This window comes from Stegostoma tigrinum, chromosome 9 (genome assembly GCF_030684315.1).
Source record: "Stegostoma tigrinum isolate sSteTig4 chromosome 9, sSteTig4.hap1, whole genome shotgun sequence".
Classification (NCBI taxonomy): Eukaryota; Metazoa; Chordata; class Chondrichthyes; order Orectolobiformes; family Stegostomatidae; genus Stegostoma; species Stegostoma tigrinum.
The window spans coordinates 30,152,606-30,176,195 of NC_081362.1; the positions used below are offsets into that span (position 1 = coordinate 30,152,606).

At 40.6% G+C, this 23,590-nt stretch overlaps 1 long non-coding RNA gene across 2 annotated transcripts in view; it reads left to right on the forward strand.

Annotated features, from left to right (window-relative positions):
- Positions 1 to 13,967: 13,967 nt before the first annotated feature.
- The window catches only part of LOC125454600 (uncharacterized), a 40,750-nt gene continuing 31,127 nt past the window's right edge, over positions 13,968 to 23,590 (forward strand). For both annotated transcript variants that reach the window (XR_009446196.1, XR_009446197.1), the window contains exons 1-2: positions 13,968 to 14,397; positions 20,459 to 20,543. This is a non-coding gene — a long non-coding RNA (uncharacterized LOC125454600). The remainder of the gene's footprint in view (positions 14,398 to 20,458; positions 20,544 to 23,590) is intronic.

A 23,590-nucleotide genomic window follows, 5' to 3' on the forward strand; every position in this document is an offset into this window, starting at 1 on the left:
CCACCAGTGACTAATGGTCCTCCATTAGCAGCTATTCATTCTCTCATGCTGACTTTTACCCACTTCTTTGCCTGCCCATCTCTGTGCTCCATCCACACCTATTGTTTATACCTTCCCTCTTCTCCCACTTATTCTCAAAGATGTACAATGACCTTCTCATTGCCACACCTGAAGAGGGTTCATTCTATCCAAAAGATTAAATCTTCTTTCTCTCCACAGGTGCTGCCTAACCTTCTGAGCTTTTCCAGCAATTTCTGATTTTGTTTTAATAATGTGATATGTGGCACCCATATTCTTACAACAGAGCACATTATCCATCTGATCAAGAGCTCTTGTCGCACTGGGGGAAAGTCTTTAGTCTGGGTTCAAGAGCTGTTACAACACATCCAAGCAGGTTGATTTTAAAAAGTCATATTTAACTTTTAAAGTATATTTTGTAGCACAAAATAGTGTGTGTGAGTGAAAGAGAACTTATCCCTGCCTTTTGAGCTCACGATCTTAACACTTCAGTTTGTGCCCCATTCAGGGTCCTGACCTCCACCTTTTCTGCATCCCCCCCCCCAACCTCCTCACCACCCGCCCACGCCCCCCCCCCCCCCAATCATCACCACTAACACCACCCCCATTGAGAGGCCTGGTACAAAAGAAATAGTTGTACAATTTATTGCTCTTTCCAAAAAAAATCCAAATTGTCCTTCTGACAGTACTAACAAGCCCTCTGCTCCATACTGGAGTGTCAGCCTAAATTATGCATTTTCACATGGAACCTGAAACATGACCCAACATCTCTGGCACACTTCAACTTCTGAAATGACAGCACTACCATCAAGCTAAAAGGGACCTCTTGTAATTGTCCACTGTAAAAATTGTAGTGCAGGCTCCTGCTTCTTGATTTAAATCAAGTTGAATGGGCAAATAGCAAGTCAAAGAAATACGCCACCTCATCAACCCACTTTGGAATTTAGCAATATTAAATGAAATGCAGTAAGATCCAGAAGAAGTAGGTCTCATCCTGAGTTCTTATCACCCTCAGCTAACTTTTATCATCATTGCAGTCCAGGCTAAGTTTCGTGACCTTATGTTATGCTTTTATTGATAGAAGGACAGTTAATGTATCTGCGCGTTTAAACCTAATCAAGCTCACCACCTGGGTATCAGTTATATGCCTTTTATAATGCATGCAGTGATTCCATTAGGTTGTAGTTAATGAATTACCTGTCACGTTATTTCTAATTATAGATAAATTTCAACATTCATTTTAATGGTGTACATATGAACAAAATGTTTTTTACTCTAGAACTAAGTGAATACATTTGGAAAATATAAAATGGTATAGAATTTTATTACTCTAAACGTCTTTTCTTTCTTAGGCTGATTTCCATCCTGTTTATACTGCATTGCAGAATTAGAGCAGCTCCCTGGGGACAGTTAGAATAGATGTCAGCATTTTGTGTTGCTATAATTCATCTAATGACCTCACTAATATGTTGTAGAAGTCATCAGAAGTGTTAGTAATTTGTATTTCATGTAAGGATTTTAAGCTCAAAGTAAAAATTAAAGATGATTAATCATTGTTTAAATCAGCATCACTTAAACTGTAGGGTTCTTTTCATCCAGGCTTGGGTTCATAAATTCAATAATCCTACATGGCAGAAATCACTTGGACAGTATGTGCTGACTATATCATTTTTGCACACTTTAGATTTGTGAACTCTTTAAAATTTTGTGACTCACTCATTCATTAAAAATAAGAGGAAAATATAGCTTGAATGTGATTCTTTTAAAATCTGGTTTACAACTCAGGACATGTGCTACTTCAGATATTTGTTTGTCATCTTGACTGAATGCTCAATTGTAATACAATGACCTCTGACAGTTATTATAAAGCAACTTTAAGACCAAATAAACCATTAGCAGCAGCCATTAGGCTAAGTGAATGAAATTACTGTTGACCGTGAGTGAGTTATTTTCTACAGACATGAGTCACTCATCTGTTCCTGTCATTTCATACATCAAAAGCTATGGTTCAGGGGAAAGGAACCTTTATTCCCTGCTTCATGGTCAGGATCTGAGGATGTTGGTGGACATCATAGTGGGTAGACTGGCAGTCCCTTTACCAGCTAAATGTCACAGAAGACGATTCCTACAAACCAGAGATAATAGTAACTGCAGATGCTGGAGGATCCAAGATAACAAGGTGTGGAGCTGGATGAACACAGCAGGCCAAGCAGCATCCTAGGAGCAGGAAAGCTGACGTTTTGGGCCTGGATCCTTCAGAGTCTAGGCTCGAAACGTCAGCTTTCCTGCTCCTAAGATGCTGCTTGGCCTGCTGTGTTCATCCAGCTCCACACCTTGCTATCTCACCATTCCTACAAACCAAGCCAGTTTGGACACAAGTTGAAACCTGTGTTGGTGCTGTGTCCATTATGAATGATTTTCTTTCTGCACAGATGGGAATTTCTATGATCTTTTGTTCTCTTTAAGGGTCAGACTAAAGCAATCAATGTTCAAAGGCTTGTGCTGACAAGTCACAAGTAACATTTACACCACACAAATAAGAGTGTATGGCTATGTCCAGTTAGAAGCAATCTAACCATGAAACCTTGATATTCAATAGTGTCGCCATCACTGAAACCCTAATATCAACATCCTGGGGATTACTAATGAGCAGGAACTCAGTTAGACTCAGCATATAAATACAACGGCTGCAAGAGCAGATGAAAGGCTATGAATACTGCAGCATGTAACTCACCTCCCTGACTTCCCAAAGCCTGTCCACCATTTATCAGGCACAAATCAGGTAACTGGACATTATCCAGGCCAAATCAACTGCCATCCATTCCCCTTACCACCAATACTCAGTAGCAGCAGTGTGTACTATCTATAGGATACACTACATAAATTCACCAAAAATGTTTAGTCAGCAGCCCTTAAATCCACAATCACTTCCATCTAGAAGGATAAGGGCAGCAGATACATAGGAACACCACCACCCACAGGTTCATCTCCAAGCCATTCACCATCCTGACTTGCAAATATATTGCCCTTCCTTCACTGTCGATGGGTCAAAATTCTGGAATTCTTTTCCTAAGGGCATCATGGGTTTACTTACAGCATATTAACTGCAGTGGTTCAAGAAGGCAGCTCACTACCATCTTCTCAAGGGCAATTAGGGGCAATAAATGTTGGCCAGCCAGTAATATCCACACCCCACAAATGAATAACAAAAGTCTCCATCTTCTCTTCCCTACCTCGCAGTTATAGGGACAGTAATCCCTCTAATGTTGCCAATGCCATACCTTTCACTAAGATTCATTAACTAGAGCCATTACTATCGTGTGCAGCAGATCCATTCAATGATTCTCACCTACCTCAAAATTCCAAACTCTTAACCTTCCCTACAATCTGTCAGTATTCAGTCACTGGAGATACCTTACCTCTCCTACTTTGACATCACCATGAGCTACATTTCCTTCCACTTCCAGCATACTCAATCCCACCCTTTGTCTCATTGCAAGAGAAAGTGAGAAATTGGCCCATGACCAAGCTGACAGGGTCAGGACCCATTGAGTGGTATGTGAGTGCAGGACATGAGGTTCCTCAAGAATTAGCTTGTGAAAAGTATGATCATCCATGTTAAAATAGAGGGAACTCAGTGGACAACCAACCTAGTGAGCTTTGTTATTCTTCCATTAACACTAGTGCAAAAGCATTCTTAAACTTTACAAACTTATGGCCAGGCCTCATTTGATATATATTTTAATTCAAGGAGCCTGAGGAATAAATTAGATGGGTTGAGGGCGCTGATAGGCATTTGGGACTGTGACATCATTGCCATATCTGAGACTTGGCCGAAAAACAAGTGGGATCGGCAGTGCAACATTCCTGGATATTGGGTGAGCAGACAAGATAGATAGAGGGATAGAAGAGGTAGGACAACCATGATATTGAACAAGGAATCAATTATAGCAGTGAGGAGAGATAACATCTTCGATCGATTATCAAATAAAGCCATATGGGTAGGAGTGGAAAATACAAAAGAGATAACATACACCTTTGGGTTTATGCTATAGATCCCAAACATCAGGGAAGAATAGAAATTCAAATTTCAGAGATGTGTGCAACTACTTTTACCAGGATATTGACTGGATTGGAGTGTATAAGCTATAAGGAAAGAGTGGATGAAGGATCTAGGCCCGAAACGTCAGCTTTTGTGCTCCAGAGATGCTGCTTGGCCTGCTGTGTTCATCCAGCCTCACATTTTATTATATTGGACAAACTTGAATTGTTTTGTCTGGAATGCCAGAGGCTGAGTTGTGCTCTGATAGAAGTACATTAAATTTTGAGAAACGTAGAATCCCTACAATGCAGAAGCAGATCATTCGGCCTATCAAGTCAACACTGATCCATCAAACAGCATCTCACCCAGACCCAGTCTATTCTCACAACTACACATTTCGAATGGCTAATCTACCCAGTCTGCACATCTCTGGACTACATGCAATTTAGCTAACCAATCTACCTAACCTGTACATTTCTGGACTGTAGGAGAAAACCAGAGCATCCAGAGGAGACTCAGGCAGGCACAAGGAGAATGTGCAAAGTCCACACAGACATTCACCTGCGGTTGAATATTGAACCTGGGTCCCTAGTGCTGTGAGGCAGCTGTGCCTACCACCGTGACAACATGTTGCCTGTGGATAGGATGGATAGTTGGAATATTTTTCCCAGGGTGGAAATGTCAAATGTGAGGGGCATAGGTATAAGATGAGAGGGGAAAGTTTAAAGGAGATGTGTGAGGCAAGTTTACCAGAGGCTGGTAGGTCCTTGAAATGTGTTGGTAGAGGTGGTACAAGCAGAGATGATAGCAATATTTAAGATGCACTTAGACAAACATATGAATAGACAGATATGAGCCATGTGCAGGCAGATGTGTTCAGTTGAGAATGGCATCATGGTCAGCACATAGATGGTGGGCTCAAGGGAATGTTCCTCTTCTGTACTGTTCTATGTTCTAATAAGGCAATAGTAATAGAGAATTTATACGAGCCAAATATTAACTGAGTAGTTTTAGTGTATAAGTGGGGAGGGAACAAAATTAATTAAATTGTATCCAGGAGAACTTTTTTTTCAGCCTGCACATAGAAAGCCCAAAAATGTGGAGTGTTGTAGTTCCAGACTTGATATTCAGAAATGACCCCAGCAGATTTGAAGGCTTATCAGTAGAGGAACATTTTGGAGATTGAATCATACAGCTCAGAAGAGGACCTTGGGCCCACTGAGTCTGTGCTGCCAACAATATAGTAAGACTAAATTGAGTGCCATCTTCTTGAACAAGGTCCATAGCCTTGAATGTTATGACACTTTAGCAGCTCATCCAAGTACTTTTTGCAGGAAGAGAGATTTTCTGCCTCAACTACTGTCCTAGACACTGCATTCCAGACCACCACTCACCTCTAGGTAAAAAGGCTTTCTTTGAAAATCCTCTAAACATCCTGCCTTTCACTTTCACTTAAAGTTGTGCCCCTTGTTATTAACCCTTGGGCTAAGGGGAACAGCAGCTTTCTGTTCACTCAGTCCATGTCCCTCATAATCTTATACACCTCTATTTAGAACAGAGAATGTTGAGGGAGTCCTTAAGAGACAATCCAAGCTAATCCAGCCTACGTTCATAGTTGAAGTGCTCCATCCAGGCAAAATTTGGTGCTTTTCTTCTGTACCTCCTCTATGTAATTACATCCTTCCTAATTGCACACAGTACTCCAGCTGCAGCATGACCTAAACTTTTTACAGGTACAACATGACCTCACTGCTCTACAATCTATGCCACGACTGATATGACTTCTTGGCTACCCTATTAATCTGTCCTGCCACCTTCAGAGATCTGTGGATGAGTACCTATGATTCCTCTGTTCCTCTGACCTTCCGAGACAATGACCATAATTAAGTTTGATTTGGGATAGCAATGGAAAAGGATAAGAATGGCACTAAAAGTTCGAAACATGGATAATGAGTAAATTTACTAAGATATAATTTGACCCAAGTGGACAGGGATCAGCAAATTGTGGATTATATTGTACTTTTTAATTGCCTTCTCAATCTTCTGTCTGCCATCACACCCATGTTTTCTTTCCTGTATGTTTTTGTCTGCATGTATGTGCAGGGGACAGTTTACAAGGTGGTTAGAGTTTTTTAACTTGTAGAGTTATACGTTGATAGCTCATAATTGTTTATCTGCAGCTACAATCTATTTGTTTATAATGAATAATAATTCTTGTTAAGTACATAAACATGGTCCATGCTTTCCATCAACCTGGGTCTATAAGTCAGGAAAACTGTGGAATTCTGTGAACGTTTTGAAACTTTTGTCACAACTTTGGGAATAGCATGGCTTGATTTCAAATGCACTGCCTCAGTGAGGCAGATCACTAGGGAAAAGGTAGGGCAACAATAAGGATCATAGAGGTAATCTGTGTGTGGAGGTGGAAGACATAGATGGAGTACACAATGATTACTTTATGTCATTCTTCAAAATGAAAAATGGATGACACAAGTATACATATCAAGGCATGGGACTGCAAAATTTTAGAAGAAATTAACGTAAAGAGAGATGAGGCACCAATGGGTTTAGGAGTCTTAAAAGTGGATAAATCGACAAGAGTGAGTTATAGAATCCCTCCAGTCATTTGGCCCATATTTGTCCTCTAACAGCATCCCACCCAAACCTACCCCAGCTCCATGGCTAACACATCTAACACATCCCTGGACGCTATGGGCAATTTAGCATGGCCAATCCACCTAATCTGCAGTTTTGGATTGTGGGAGAAAACCCACACAGACACAAGGAGAGTGTGCAAACTCGAAATAGACAATTGCCCAATGGTAGAATTGGCACTGTGAGGCAGCAAAGTTAACCACTAAGTCACCTCACCACCCAGATAACCTAGTGAGGGAGGCAAGAGAGGAAATAGCAGAGGCCACGGCAGTGATCTTGAAATCCTCTCTGGTCACAGTTGAGGCTCTAGGAAACAATGGGATTGCTAATGTTGTCCCATTACTAAAAAGAAAGAGAACAGACCAAGAAATTAAGGCCAGTCGGTCTAAGCCCTGGGGAGTTTTCAGGAAGAATTCTGAGGGACAAAATATATCTGCACTTGGAGACACATGGATTAATCACAGTAAGTTAGCATGGATTTGAAAACTGACAGGAGTGTTCGATGAGTTTGATTAAATTTTTGAGGAAGTGACCTTAAATATTGATGAGGGTAATGCATTTAATGTGGTCTACATGGGCTTTAGCAAAGCCTTAGATAAGGTCCCTCATAGCAGACTGACTGAAAAAAAGTAAGAGCCCATGGGATCCAAGACAAATTGGTACTTTAGATTCACGTTGGATCAAAAATTAGCTGAGGGACCGGAAGCAGAGGGTGATGTGGAAGGATGTTTCTGTGTCTGGAAGTCATTAAATAAAAGTTAGTCAAGGCATAGGATGCAAAAGCAAGATGATTACGCCAGAACTATGAAACACTAAAGTATTGCCTGAAGTTCTAGTCAGCATATTATAGGAAGGATATTATTGCTATAGAAAGGGTGCAAACTACATGTTGTAGGATGCTGCTCAAGCTGGAGGGTCTGGCCTATGTATGTGGAAAGTTTGGATAGACTAGATTTGTTTTCCTTAGAACAGCAAAAGTTAAGAGGGGACCTGATAGGGTGTAAAAGAATATGAGGGACATCGAGAAGGTAGATAAGATGAGATTCCCTACAACGTGGAAACAGGCCCTTTGGCCCAACAAGTCCACACCGCCCCTTGGAGCATCCCACCCAGACCCATCCCCCTGAACACTACGGGCAATTTAGCATGGCCGATCCACCCAGCCTGCACATCTTTGGACTGTGGGAGGAAACCGGAGCACCCGGAGGAAACCCACGGGAAGAATGTGCAAACCCTACACAGACAGCCGCCTGAGGCTGGAATTGAACCATGGTGCTGTGAGGCTGCAGTGCTAACCACTGAGCCACCATACTGCACAAGAAGGCACTTTTCTCCATTACTAAAGTTAAGGAGAAATGCTTTCTTTCAGAGGGTGGTGGGAGTCTGAAGAGCACTGTTAGATGTGGTTGTGGCAGAAATGTTGAAATATTTAAGCAGTATTTAAACGTTCAGTTGTGTTGCCATAGCCTAAATGACTATGGGCCGAAGATGAAAATGGGGTTAGTGTAAGTTTATAATGTGAGGCTGGATGAACACAGCAGGCCAAGCAGCATCTCAGGAGCACAAAAGCTGACGTTTCGGGCCTAGACCCTTCATCAGAGAGTAAGTTTGATCTTTTTTGATTAGCACAGATATGATGGCCTCCTTCCGTGCTGTAAGGTTCTGTGAATCCATAAATCTATTTAACCCTCTTAGACAACTAAATCCATTGCTTATGTAGGCACTAATGGTATCCTCACAAGTCTCTACCACGAAGAGGCCAGCACAGGAGAAGAGTAACTCTGCCTCCATCTTTCACCTGAGGTAGAAAACAGTGAAACTTTAAAGGCTACACCAGCAAGGTATTCACCTCCACCAAATCAGGCTTTCACCTCTATCCAGATTAGACTGAGCACTCTGGTGTACGCATCACTGACACATCTCTTCAGCTGGTTGAGGAAGTACCACCCAAGGCTGCTGGCACCCAAAAATTGCTAAAGACCTGTCATCTGTTCATGCCTAGACAGAAGAAAATGCCAAGGTCTCAACCATTAATGACTTACTCAAAATGCACAGACAGGCATAGGAACAGTAAGCAGGTTTGTCACAGGTCTTCAATAAATGGGATTGAAGTATGAATGAGTCCACCAATATTAATTATATTGTGTTGATTCCAGCATGCATGTGTCAGGCTGCCTCCATGGAGAGGTTGGTTACGGTCTTCAAGACACAGTTTTAGTGCACACAGACAGGTCCAGTCTGTGGGTATGTGCATGAATCTACCCTCCATTTCTCTAGTCATAAGTACATAGTGTCAATGCTAGATGAGATCAGTAAGAATTTCTTCACTCAGATAGCTGTGGACCTGTGGAATTCTCTCCCACAGGAAGTTATTGGGGCCAGTTCACTCTATATTTCAGAAGGAGCTGGACGTGGCCCTTGTTGGCTAAAGGGGTCAAGGGGTGCAGAGAAAAGTGGGAATGGATACCAAGATTGAATGAGAAGCCATGATCATATTGAATGGTGACGGCCTACTCCTGCACCTATTTTCTATGTGTCTATGGTAAGGTAAGTGACTGCCTTCACCCTAGATGCCCCTTACTCTCAGAAAGAAATAGTGTTTCCTATAGACACCCATAAGGAGGAGAAGTCACTCTCAGGCATCCCTGAAGTTTCAATGAATAATCCAGAAGTGCCCAGGCTCTCTGCCTCACCTTGCACATGATCCCAAACATTGCAAAAGTTCAAGCCTCAAAAGATTAGCCTATATTTGGACAGCAGACTTGGGGCAAACCTGGGCTGTCTAGGCACCAAAGGCACCTAAGAGAGTGTGGTTGCTCCATTGACTGACTTACTGAAGAAGTGCAGAAAATTTCAGTGGATAGAGGACTGTCAGAAGGCATTTGATAACCTGAAAGCTATGTTAACCACTGGCCCAGTGTTAGCCACACCTAAGCCATTCAACGTGGCTATCGATGCAAGTGATGTTGGTGTCAGTGCTGTACTCTTACAAGAAATCGATGAGAAGATAGAAAGACCTATTGGGTATTTTTCCAGAAAATTGAATACTCATCCACATAAATAGTCCACAATTGAGAAGAAAATCTTGAGCTCGGTCTTGTTGTTACAGTATGTCAACATTTATATTGCCAGTAAAGTGACTGAGACAATTACTGATCATAAGTCTTTAAAGTTTTTGGAGAAATTTAATTTAAGGACAAAATTTCCAGACTGTTTAGATCATGCTTATTATTGCAGCCATTCAATTTGAAAATTATACGTGACAGGATAAGAAAGCATAATTACTAATGCATTTTCATGACTTTGACGGAGAAAGACAGAGATGTTCAGTAGCTGGAGTAGGCGGACTGAAATAGAATGTAATACCGATTGTTTGCATGCTTAAACTAAAAGTAGCAAGTATGTATTGTAGTGTACTAACAGAGTAAGACTAAGGGTTTTAAAATGAAGCCATCTTTGTATATTGATGGGTTTTTTTAAGGAGCGAGATGTTACAATGCTATCGCAAAGTTATTTTGTCCTGAATTGTTTTGAAGAGAGATTTTAAACGCAGAGGTGAAAACCTGCTACTGGAAATGGCCTAGGTCAACAATTTAGGAGGCCTTAAGATTTTTTTTTGAATAGTTGTAACAATGGAAGGGGAGTGGCCAGTTTTCACAGACCAGGTTTTCTAGGCTTTGGTGGCTGTAGCGGTCAGAAATTGTACAGAGTCCCAGAAAATTAGAAACTTCAGTAAGTGATTCCAAGCTGCTACATTCTCTGAAATCTCTCTTGATATTGTTTCCTTCTGGACTGGAGAACTGCATGTAAAAATCTACATTTGAATTTACTTTTTTTGCCAAGGGGTATGTTTATGGGATGTTACTGTGTTGGAACAGGTAGTAGGTACTGTATCTATTTTTCAATTAAGTTTTCTAACAGTTAAGTCATTCTAAACTCACCTTTCTTTTATTTGTATTTTAGCTACAGTGCTTAAATAAATTGTACTTTGCTTAACATGTAGTAGTTTGACCAGTGGCATCACATCTGGAACATGCACTTTACATCTACCTATCATGAGGTATATAGACAAGGCTCTTCCAACTGAACCTTGTAGCCATAATTCTACATCCTTGAATGCATTCTGATATGCCTCCTATGCATCCTCTCAAGGATACAGGTGTAGTTGAATAGCTACAGGTTATGGTCTATTTTGGTACCAATGAGTTAGATAGGAAGGCGGATATGGCTCTGAAATCAAAATCTTAAAAAGCTGGGTGTACAGTTAGCAAGCAGAACCTCAAATACAGTAAGAACAAAGTACAAGCAAAGGCACAGGAACAGTCCTTTTGGCCCTCCAAGCTTGCAGTGACGCATTTTCCCCTTCCATACTAAAACTATCTCCACTTACAGGGTCCATATCCCTCTATTCCCTCCTATTCATGTATTTGTCCAAGTGCTTCTTGAAAGCTGCTATTGTGTCTGCTTCCATCAACTCCTCTGGCAGCACGTTCCAGGCACTCACCACCCTTGCCTCAGATATCTCTTTTAAATTTACCCCATCCCGGTACCTTGAATCTGTGTAATTGACCCCTCCACCCTGGGAAAAAGCCTCATACTTTCTACTTGATGCATGCCATTCACAATCATATAAACTTCTCTCAGGTTACCCTTCAATTTCCTGCACTCCAGTGAAAACAAACCCAGTCTATCCAACCTTCCTTCATAGTCAAAATCCCTCATACCAGGCAACATAGCAGCGATTGTCTCCAAAACATCCACATCCTTCTGGTAGTGTCATGACCAGAACAAAATATTCCAACTGTGGCCTTACTAAAATTTTATAAAGCTGCAGCATAACTTGCCTATCCTTATACTCATTACTCCTTCCATTGAAAGCAAACATATCATAGGCCTTTTTTGCATTACCTTATCTACCTGCGCTGCCACCTTCAGTGGCCTGTGGACCTGCAGACTCAAATCCCTCTGCATATCAATACTCTTAATGGTTCTGTCATTCAATGTTCTTTGGTTGCATTCAGAAAGGTTTCATACAGTCAAAGTCATGGTTCTCCTTGTCCACGTGGATTGAGATGATCTCAGTATATTAAGATTAGGGAAATCTGACATCTTGAAAATCCTGCCGGTATCTACTCCAAGAAGAAAAGATGCATTGTTTGCCTGATCCTCGGTAATGAGTTAGATCAAGTGGATCAAGTGTCAGTGGAGGAATATTTAGGAGACAGTGATCATTGTATCACAGGATGAGTGGAAAATGATGTGCAACAATCCAGAGTGAGAAAAATCTATTCACAGACAGCTGACATCAATTGGACAAGAACAGTGTTGGGCAAGACTGATTGGATCAATGGGTTGGTGGGAAAGTGCAGTAACTGAATGGATGAGAAAGCATTTGAAAAGTGTTTAAAATCAGATTTGTGATTTAAGTTATAAGATGAAGAAAATTGGAAGAATTGTAAACTGTGAGGAGGATAGTGTGGAATTCCAAAAGGTGATAAGAAGTTCAGTGGGTGGATAAGTAGTTGATGAGTTTCAATGCAAAGAAGCGTGAGTTGATGCACTTTGATAGGGAAAATATTGAAAGTAATGTAAAATGGGGATAGAATAAATAGTGTGCAATACCATGGGAAAAAGCAGGTACTAGGTAATGATACTTGTTTGATGCTTGCCTGTGTAGAAATGATGGGCTGAATGGCCTCTGTGTTGTTACTATTCTGTGATCCACACTTTCTTCCCAAAGTATGAAGAAAAAAAGCTGGATGCAGTGCTCCAATTGTGGCCTAAGATTTAAATAAACTTCCCCACTTTAAACAGGCAGGATTTTCAAGACGTCAGATTTCCCTAATCTTAATATACTGAGATCATCTCAATCCACATGGACAAGTAGAACCATGACTTCGACTGGAACAACACCAAGATCCTGGGACAGGCTAGGCAGAGAGAAGCATGGCACCCCATAAAGCATGCTATTAACAAACACATTGAACGCGACCCCATGTACATTCCACAACGGAGGAAAACTGGAAGTGAGGCAATCCGTCACAATGGACCCCAGAGTTTAAAAACCAGGCGGGAAAACACACTGATGTTTCATCAGATGTGGCATTGAGGATGTTACCAAGCATGGTCACAAAACATCTGCGGAACAACAAACCAGCTTGGCCAGCCAACCAACCTCAGCATCTTTCCCCATGCTTTCCCACACACAGAGACATCAAGCTTTGGCATCACGTGGGCTGCCACCATATATTACCCATTGTCAGTCACTGATAGTCCCAAATAGCAGCAATTCATTGCCCCAAACTGACTTTTAGCCACTCCTTTGTTCAATTCTTTGTCTCTCTCTTTGGGCTCTATTCATTGTTTACTCTCTCTTTTCTCCCCACCTCATCTTCTGTATGAAAACCATCCTTTTGCTCAGTACCAGCAATTCTGAAGAAGGGTACTAGGCCCAAAAACTCTGATTTCTCTTCACAAATGCTGCAAGACCTGCTGAGATTTTCCACTAAATTTCTGTTTTTGTTTCAGATCTTGATGTAGTATCTTCATGGTCCTTAGCAGATATCATGAACCAACCAACCTGTTTTCCATTTGTCCTAAGTGTGCTTAATTGAAATTTAGTAGTAGTAAATCAAAGTGTTTAGATTTTATTATATTAATGAGTAAAACATACACAAGAGAATTATTTGCGATCAGAGATAATGGGAACCGCAAATGCTGGAGAATCCGAGATAACAAAGTGTGGAGCTGGATGAACACAGCAGGCCAAGCAACATCTTAGGAGCACAAAAGCTGACGTTTCGGGCCTGGACCCTTCATCAGAAAAGCAATTATTTGCGTTGCCTATGTGCGAAAAAAATCGACTATTTGGAAATGATAGGTATGGCTTGTTTAACATCGGTTTGTCCTTTACGATTGTTCTAATACACACAGGCCGCCATCAGGAAAATTGAAGTTTCAGCATGTTACTCACTTGCAAAGCGACCCTCTAACCACCCTCACCTATTTTCTAAAATGAACTTTCTAGACGTTTAAAATGTTAAATATTGACAGAAAATGGCAGAATCGCACGTTATTTTCTTTGAGTGTATGAACTGAATTTCACGCAATCAATTCGCATTCTCCTTTGTGATGAAGTCAAGAGAGAAATTTGGGTCTGCCTGAAACACAACCGCCCCCACCCCTTAGACCCCTGGCGTTCTCCAGGTGGCTTAGGAGATGCATTCATTTATTCGAGAACTGCAGCATTTTACTTCAGCTCTCGTCTCTGACCTTTCGATCTCGGTGGAAATTATTGTATGCTGTGCCACAAGCATACACACAGAAATGCGTATACAAAAACTGTATGATGAATGTAAATATCAGTCACCCATTACGTTGAGGAAACCGTATTGTTGATCGGACTCATTGCAGAATCTCTGAGCTGAACGGCGCTTCGACCTGAGTTGTAAATGTGGCAAGGGAAGGGTTTGCAATTTACGACAGGAAATGTTGTTTCATTTACAGTTAGAACTTGACGAAGGCATGTCTAGTGAACGGTTAGGAAGTCCAACTCCGAATCTTGACATATTTGTCTGCAGCTGGCAGGATCTTTCATCTGATTCCTGGTTCTAAGCAATGGATTCTGCACAATTCGAGATGACAAGAATTAACTGGAGGTAGAAGCTGTGCCAGGTGCTGAAGTATGTACATTTTCAATGATTTTTTAAAAATAATTTTTAGCAATCAGATGTAGTTCCTTATTCAGGAGTATATTGTCAATCAATTTGAATTTGACGTTTAGTATCTGAAGTATCTTTGATCCCCAGATAGCACTTCAGCTTCAACTTCAACTTCACCCTCAACACGCATTGTATTTTTGACATAGTTGATTTTTAGAAAAACCTGCTGGTGTACAGGAGTCGATTGAGGAAGTTCCATCTGAGCTCTGATATAAATTTGCATTGTGACCCTGAGTGAGAGCTGTAAGGAGAAACTCCTCGGGACTGATCTGGTTGTGGTGGGGGGTGGGGGGGTGTGGAAGGTGTGCGGCTGATTCAGTACCCCAACGCAACAGGGAAAAACTTCATTTGAGCTCACCTTTAGAAAGAAAAGCAACCACTGATGGGACGTTTTGGAGCGAGGGTGTGTGAATGACCGACAGGTTGCGCTCATATTACATTAATCACGTGTAAGTGCAGTTTAAATAATCTCATCATATGAAATATGGCACGCACACTCACCAAAGAACAATTCCACAAATTACAATTGGTGTTCTGAAGCAGAGCCATAGTGGAAAACTAGATTATATTGAGTTACTTTGCTACAATTTGCAAGAATTGTGTTCGCCATGCCATTGATCGAGAGTAGCAAGAAGGTACAGTGCGACCTCGATCAGATGGCCAGTTGGCCAAGCAGTTTAATTTACTTAATATTACGTAGTGCATTTTGGTAAGGCAAACCAGGGCAGGGCGTGTACATTAATAAAATGACCTGGGAAGAGTTGCAAAACCAAAGAGACCTGAGGTGAAGGTGCATAGTTCCTTGAAAACGGAGTTGCAAGTAGATAGTGGTTAAAAAAAAGGCATCTGTCACCTTTGTCTTCATTGGTCAGAACATTGCATTTCGATTTGGAACATCATGTTGTGGCTGTACAGGATATTGGTGGAGGCCACTTTTACAATACTGCATACAATTGTGGTCATCCTTCTGTAGTAGGAATGTTGTTAACCTTGAGCGGGTGCAGAAAAGATAAGGATGTCGCTAGGACCTCTTAAGGTTGAGGTACAGGGAGAGGATGAATAATAGAGCTTTTGGTGCTGGAGTGCTGGAAGCGAAGGGGTGACCTCACACAGGTTTAAAATCATGAGGGGGCACAGATAAGGTGAATAGCCAATGTCTTTTTCCAAGGAAGGGAGAATCCAAAACTACAGGGCATAGGTTTAAGGTGAGGGGATAATGTTTTAAAAACAAATCTGAAGAATAACTTTTTAACGGAGAGTGTGGTGCATGTATGGAAAGAGCTGCCAGAGGAAGTGGTGGAGGCAGGTACAATTACAACATTTAAAAGGTATCTGGATGTGTATATGAATAGGAAGGGTTTAGAGGGATACGAGCCAAATGCTGGCAAATGGGACTAGGTCAGAATGGGGTGTCTAGTCAGCGTGGACAAGTTGGACCAAGGGATCTGTCTTCATGCTGTACGACTTAATGCAGCTAAGAGAATGTAGTAAGAACAAGCTGAGATTGCAAGCAGAGTCAAGGTGATGGACAAGTCATATTATCACAAGATTGCTTATCCAAAGATCCAGATAATGTTAGCGGAACTTGGTTTGAAATCCACCATGACAGACGATAGCATTTGAAATCAATAAAAATCTGGAAATAAGAGCCCAATAATTGCTATTGTTGATTGTTAGAGAATGTTCTTTAGGGAACCTTATCTGGTTCTTATCTGGTCTGGCCGACATGTGACTTCTGATCCACAGCAATGTGGTTGACTGTTAGCTGCCCCCGGGCAACTAGGAATGGTTAATAAATACTGGCTTGGCCAACAACACCCACATCCTGTGCATGTTTAAAAATGCTATGAGGAGTGTATTGTTAAAGGTCTTTGTAGATGGACAGGTCTGTGTTGCAGCTGATACAAGTTATTTCTCTGCATGTTGCTGCATCCAATGGAAAAGCAAGGGGGACAGTATTTGTATGAGGGACAATGACAATTGATCTGAAAATGAGCAGAGTTCCTGAGATTATCTTACTATGTAATGTTGTATATTTTGGTGTGACAACTTGAGGCCCTTATGAATCCATTGCAGTCAGCTGTTCAGAAGACTAGAGCTACAGCAGAATCCTGAAGGGTAGTAGTTTTTGGATCCCAGCTTGTGCTTGCATGTTTGTGAGTGATGTTAAGTTGTATCTTAGTCTTTCAAGTATTGATAATATAGCCATTGTCAGAGTCTGCCTTATTCAGAACAGCACTTACCTTCTAGATGCAGAAACATCCCTGAGCTTGAGTTAGTTCCTCATAATGTCTCTTTTAAGTTGGATCCATAGCTAACTTCAGACCTGAAACAGTTAAGAATTAGTCAAACTACAAGCCCGTAAAAAGTAGGAGCAAAAGTCAGGCATTCAGCCCAATGAGTCTGCTCCACCATTCAAGGAGAACATGGCTGATCTGATAACTCTCAGCTCCAATTTCCTGCCTTGTCCTCATAATCCTTGATTCCCCTCCTGATTAAAAATCTTGTTTCTATCAGCCGTGAATATATTTAATGACTCAGCCTTGACAGCCCTCTAAAATAAAATGTTGAACAGATTCGCAACTCTCTGAGAGATGAGATTATTCATCCTCCCTGTCTTAAATATTTGGTCCTTTTATTATAAGATTATACCCTCTGGTCCTAGACTCTCCCACAGAGGAAGAAAGCCCTTCCCTTCCAGCTTGTCAAGTCTCCTAAAAATCTTGTGTGTTTCAATAAGATTACCTGTCATTCTTATAAATTCCAATGAGTGCAGGCCCAACCTACTCAACCTCTACTCATAAAATAGTCCCTCCATCCCCAATATCAACTGAGTGAACCTTCTTCTGACTGCCTCTCATGCTAGTAAATCTTTCCTTGGAAAAGGGGCCTAAAACCATTCACCATATTCCAGTTGTGGTCTGACTAATGTCTCCTAGTTAGAACAAAATCTCCCCTTTTTTTGTCCGTTCCCTTTGAAATAAAGGCAAGCATTTCATTAGCTTTCCTTATCACCTGCTAGACTTGATGCTATCTTTTTGTGATTCATGCACAAGGAGTTTTTCTCTCGTGATAGTTATTATATTTAGTGATAGTTATTGTATTAACTTCCTCTCCTCCTTGATCCAACTGTTTCAACTGTGAAGACTGATGCAAAATATTTATTCATTTACATGTGTCAGCTATTACATTTCTGTTTCTGTGCCAGATGCGGATCCAGACATAAGGTCAGGAATCGCATGACACCAGGTTATAGTCAACAGATTTATCTGAAAACACATGCTTTCGGTGTCTTAATCCTTCTTCAGGAGACTAATAACTCTGTTGGACTATAACCTGGTGTTGTGTGATTTCTGACCTTGTCCACCTCAGTCAACACCGGCACCTCCACATAATGGTTCCAGGGATAGAAATTCCTTTGATTCTGTCAGGATCCCAGTGGATATAAAAACCCCAAACTTACTGTCTCTATTCAAGAAAGGATGGATTCAGAAAGCAGAAGACTGGAATCCAGTTAGCCTATAATTATCATTGTTAAAATGCTGGAATCTATTACTAAAGAAGCAATAGCAGGACATTTAGAAAATTACAATTCAATCAAGCAAATTTATGAAAGGGAAATTATTAGGCGAATGTATTATAGTTCTTTGAAGATGTAACAAACAGGGTGGGTAAAGAAGAGCCAGTGTACTTGCATTTCAAAAGACATTTGATAAGATGCCACATACACAAGAATCAAAGCAAGTGCTGAAGGTAATTTATTAATGTGGAGACAGGACTGGCCCAACTGACAGAATCAGAATTTAGATAAATGAGTCATTTTCAATTTGGCAAACTGTAAGTAGTGAAGTGCATCAGGATAAATGCTAAATCCCCAACAATTTATAATCTGCATTAATGGCTTTTATAAAGAGGAAAATGTTTGGTAGCCCATTTTGTACATGATACAAAGAAAGGTAAAAAAGCAAATTGTGAGGAAGGATATGGATAGATTATTGTCAGTAGGCAAAAATTGGGCACATGGAGTGTATGTAGGAAATGTGAACTTGTTAATTTTGGTGGAAAGAATAGAACAGCCAGATATTATTTAAACTGAGAGAGATTGCAGAATTCTTGAGCATCCTCAGACATAAAGCACAAAGATTTATTGCAAGGGAGATGAAGGATAAAAGGATATAAGTTTTATTATAAGGCAGGGGTGAGATCTCACCTAGTAGACTGTGCACAGTTTTAGGCTGTTTAGATCAGATTCCCTACAGTGTGGAAACAGGCCCTTTGGCCCAACAAGTCCACATCGCCCCTTGAAGCATCCCACCCAGACCCATCCCCCTCTAACCCAGACACCCCTGAACACTATGGGCAATTTTAGCATGGCCGATCCACCTAGCCTGCTCATCTTTGGACTGTGGGAGGAAACCGGAGCACCCGGAGGAAACCCACACAGACACGGGGAGAATGTGCAAACTCCACACAGGCAGTCGCCCGAGGCTAGAATTGAACCCGAGTCCCTGGCACTGTGAGGCTGCAGTGCTAACCACTGAGCCACCGTGCCGCCCTACTGATGTAGGAAAATAGATAATGCCACAGTCAGATCAGCCACAATTCTATTGAATGGCAGACCAAGAATAACGGGCCAAGTGGCCTATTCTTTCTCCTATTTTAATGTTCTTAGCTTTTGTCTACTTCACCCAATGCCCTTTTCCATCTAAATCAAAGATGTTTTCTACAAAAAATTATTAACTGTACACTCGTACCCATGAACTGACAGTTCTTGTAAATTCACATTCTCACTGTTCTTAAATTCCACTTTATTTTCTTCATGATCTGACTGCTTTCATACATTCATACGCTGATTGTGTTCTTGTACATCCTCGTTATGATTATTTCTACACTTTCATATTTTGACTTTTCTCATAAAAATACACTGATGGATTCTTATATAATCACAAACTGATGGTTGTCACTTCTATATTCATATTTCTACTCATTCATATTTTGGCTTTTCTCACAAATTCACATTCTGACTGCTTCCACAGAACCACATTGACTTGTTTTATTCACATTATGACATTGCTCATGCATCCACAATTTTCATGCATCCACAATTTTCACACATCCACAAACTGACAATTCTCACACATACACCTATTAATTGAAAACACACATTCACATCTTGACTGTTATCACACTTCTACAAACTAACTCTACTCAAATGTCCATAGGCTAGTATTTTCATGCATCCACCTATTACCGGAACACACACGCCCACAGGCTGACTGTTGTCGCACGTTCACCTATTTACAATATTTACATATCAATAGACTGTCAAGACCCCCAAAAGTCTTAAATGTTTCAATAAGGTCTCCTTTCATTTTTCAATATTTAAACGAGTACAAGCTTCACTGGACTGTCTTCAATGTCTGTGTATTTTCTGTTATATAAAGGGACCAAAATTGTTCACAGTATTAAAAGTGGTCTGTCGAGTGACTTTATAGTTTTAGTAAGATCTCCTTATTTTTATACTCAAGTTCCTTTGAAATGAAGGAGAACATTACATTTGTATTATTACCGAAACTTGGATGCTAGCTTTTTGTTTTCATCATCTAGGACCCCCAAATGCTTTCTTGCTACAGCTTTCTGCTGTCTTTCTCCATTTAAGTAATATTTATTTCTCTGATTCATCCTACCGAAGTGCATAACCTAACATTTTCTGACATTGTATTCCATCTGCTTAGTTTTTGCCTATTCACTTAAGCTGACTGTTTCTTTCAGCAGACCATTGTTATCTTCACTGTTTGCCTTCTCACTTGTGTTTTAGTCATTCACGGACTTGAGTATATTCACTTCATTCGTCCAAGTTATTAACATATATTGAAAATAATTATGGTGACAGCACAGATCACTGTGTCGCTCCACTAGTTACAAGTTTCAAACCTATACCAACTCTGTCTTCTATTAGTTAGATAACGTCTATTCATGCTAATGTTCTACCCCAAACACCTTTGAATTATTATTTTATTAGGTAACCTGTGTGATACTCTTATGCAAATCCAAATACAAGATGGTCACTGGACCCTGATTTCTCTCCATAGACAACGCCAGACGGGGTGAGTTTATTGAGTAATTTCTGATTTTATTTCAGATTTTCAGCATCTGTAGTCCTTTGTTTTCTTCTTCAGGCATTGTATCTACTGAGATCTCAATCTATTCTGTTTTTTAACTTCTCAAAAAAAACTAACAAATTTGTCAGGCATGGCTTCCATTTCATGAAGCCATATTATCTCTGCTTGATTATAAGATGTATTTCTAAATGTTCTGCTTTAGCAATCTTGGTAATGGACATTATAGTAGAAAATAACATTTCCCCAACAACAGATGTTAAGCTAACTGACTTGCATGTACTAGTCTGTCAACCTTTTTGAAACAGAACATTATTTTGGTAATTTTCCAATCCTCTGGGACTTATCCCAAATTTAAGGACTCTTGGAAAATTAATACCAGTGCATCCACTGTCTCTGTAACTACTTCCTTTAAAATCCTAGGATGTAATCCATCAGGTCCAGGGATCTATCAATTATAGTTCCATTAGCTTCCTTAGTATTTTTATCAAGTGATAATTATTGTGTCTAAGATAATAAAATGTGAGGCTGGATGAACACAGCAGGCCAAGCAGCATCTCGGGAGCACAAAAGCTGACGTTTCGGGCCTAGACCCTTCATCAGAGTGCTCCTGAGATGCTGCTTGGCCTGCTGTGTTCATCCAGCCTCACATTTTATTATCTTGGAATTCTCCAGCATCTGCAGTTCCCATTATCTCTGATATTGTTGTGTCTAGTTCCCTCAATCATTTAGTACTTTTGAAATGCTGTACATGTCCTATATTATGAAAGATGATGCAAAGCATTTGTTCAACTCTTCTGACATTTCCTGACTCCCTATTATTATTTTCCTAGCCTTGTTTTCTAAGAGGCACTGTTGCCTCTCTCTTGTACATTTAAAGAAACTCTTAATGGCTATCTTTATGTTTCTTTGCATTCCCTCTGTTTTTTTTAGCTCATCATGCTGTTCGCTTTTAAAACATAGAAACTAGGAGCAGGAGTAGGCCATTTGGTCCTTTAAATATGCTCCACCACTCAATATGATCATTACTGATCCTCTGTCTCAATGATACATTCTTGCTTTCTCCCCTTATCTCTCAAAATCAAAACAAAACTTAACTCTTCCTCATAAGATTAGATTCCCTACAGTGTGGAAACAAGTCCTTTGGCCCAATAAGTCCACACCACCCCTTGGAGCATCCCACCCAGACCCATCCCCCTATAACCCACCTAATCTACACACCCCTGAACACTACGGGCAATTTAGCATGGGTCAATCCACGTAACCTGCACATCTCTGGACATAAGATAAAGGTGCATTGTGGATAATATATTAGCGTGGACAGAAGATTGGTTAACAGAAAGTGAAAAGTGGGTATAAGTGGTTTTCTGATTGGGGATCAGCAACCAACGGTGTGCCTGAGGGATCAGTATTGGGACTGCAATTGTTTACAATTTACATAGAGTATTTGGAGTTGGAGGACCAAATGTAGAGTGTCAGAGTTTACAGATGATACCAGAATGAGTGGTACAGCAAAGTGTGCACAGGACACTGAAAGCTTGCAGAGGGATATAGATACATTAAGCGAGTGGGCATGGGTCTGGCAGATAGAGTATGTTGGTGAATGCGACATCGTCCATTTTGGTGAGAAAAGCAGCAAATTGGATTATTGCTTTAATGGTGAAAAATTGCAGCATGTTGCTGTGCAGAGTGACTTGGGTTGCATGAATCACAAAATGTTGGCTAATACTGCCTTCATTGCTAGAGGGATGGAGTTGAAAAACAGTAAGGTTTTTTCTATAACTGTAAATGGTGCTGCAACTGTAGAGAGTGCTGGTGAGGTCACACCTCAAGTACTGTGCATAGTTTTGGTCTCCTTATTTGAGAAAGGATGTACTGATACTAGAGGGGGTGCAGAGGAGGTTCACGAGGTGGATTCCAGAATTGAGGTGTGTTGGCTTTTAAGGAGAGATTGAGCAGACTGGGACTATATTAATTGGAGTTCAGACGAATGAGGGGGTATCTTATAGAAACATATAACATTATGAAGGGAATAGATGAGATAAAAACAGGGAGGTTGTTTCCACTGGCAGACGAAATTAGAACTAGGAGGCACAGCCTCAAAATAAGGGAGGGGAGATTTAGGACTGAGTTCAGGAGAAATGTCTTCACCCAAAGGGTTGAGAATCTGTGAAATTTCCTGTCCAGTGAAGCAGTTGAGACTATATCGTTGAATGTTTTTAAGGTAAAGACAGATTTTTGAAAGGTAAAGGAATCAAAGGTTATGGTGATTGGCTGAGTAAGTGGAGCTGAGTCCATGATCTTACTGAATGGTGGAGCAGGGTTGAAGCCAGATAGTCTACTAGTTCTCCCATTTCTTATGCCTTTAAATTCTCAAAAATTTGGAAGAATTATTCTTCCAGCGGAAAATCAGAATGACCTGAAAGAGTTATTAAAATCAGATGGGAAGATATGTGGGAATAAGTTGGGAAGTATTAATCTAATTATGCACAACACAGATACAGAAAAATGCTGTTCCAAGTTAGCAACATCCCTGTGGATGTAACCTTCTAAAGTTGGCACAGGTTTAAAAAGAAATTGAACACATGCACAAAAACCAGATGGGACCCAATTATTGTGTGGACTATCACACAGTCAGTGCAGTTACAAAATTTGATTTTTATCCTAGTCCACGTTTGGAAGGCTGCATTGAGAAGGTGGGACAAGCAACTTACATTTCCATGTTGGACTTACACAGAGGATACTGATAGATACCTTTATTCGAAAGAGTTAAGAAAATTTTAGCCTTTGTGACACTGAATGGACTGTACTAGTTTAAATTCATGCCGGCAAGTTTTGAGAAGATTTGTAGCTCAGATTGAGGTTCTGGATGTGAGATTGCTCGCTGAGCTGGAAGGTTCATTTTCAGACGTTTCATCCCCTTTTCTTAAATTTGAAAAGATATACTTTATTCATAAGATGTACAAAAAATAAAACATATTTATACACCTACCCAGTCATGCAAGCCGCTCCAGGTTACCCAGGGGGTACATAGA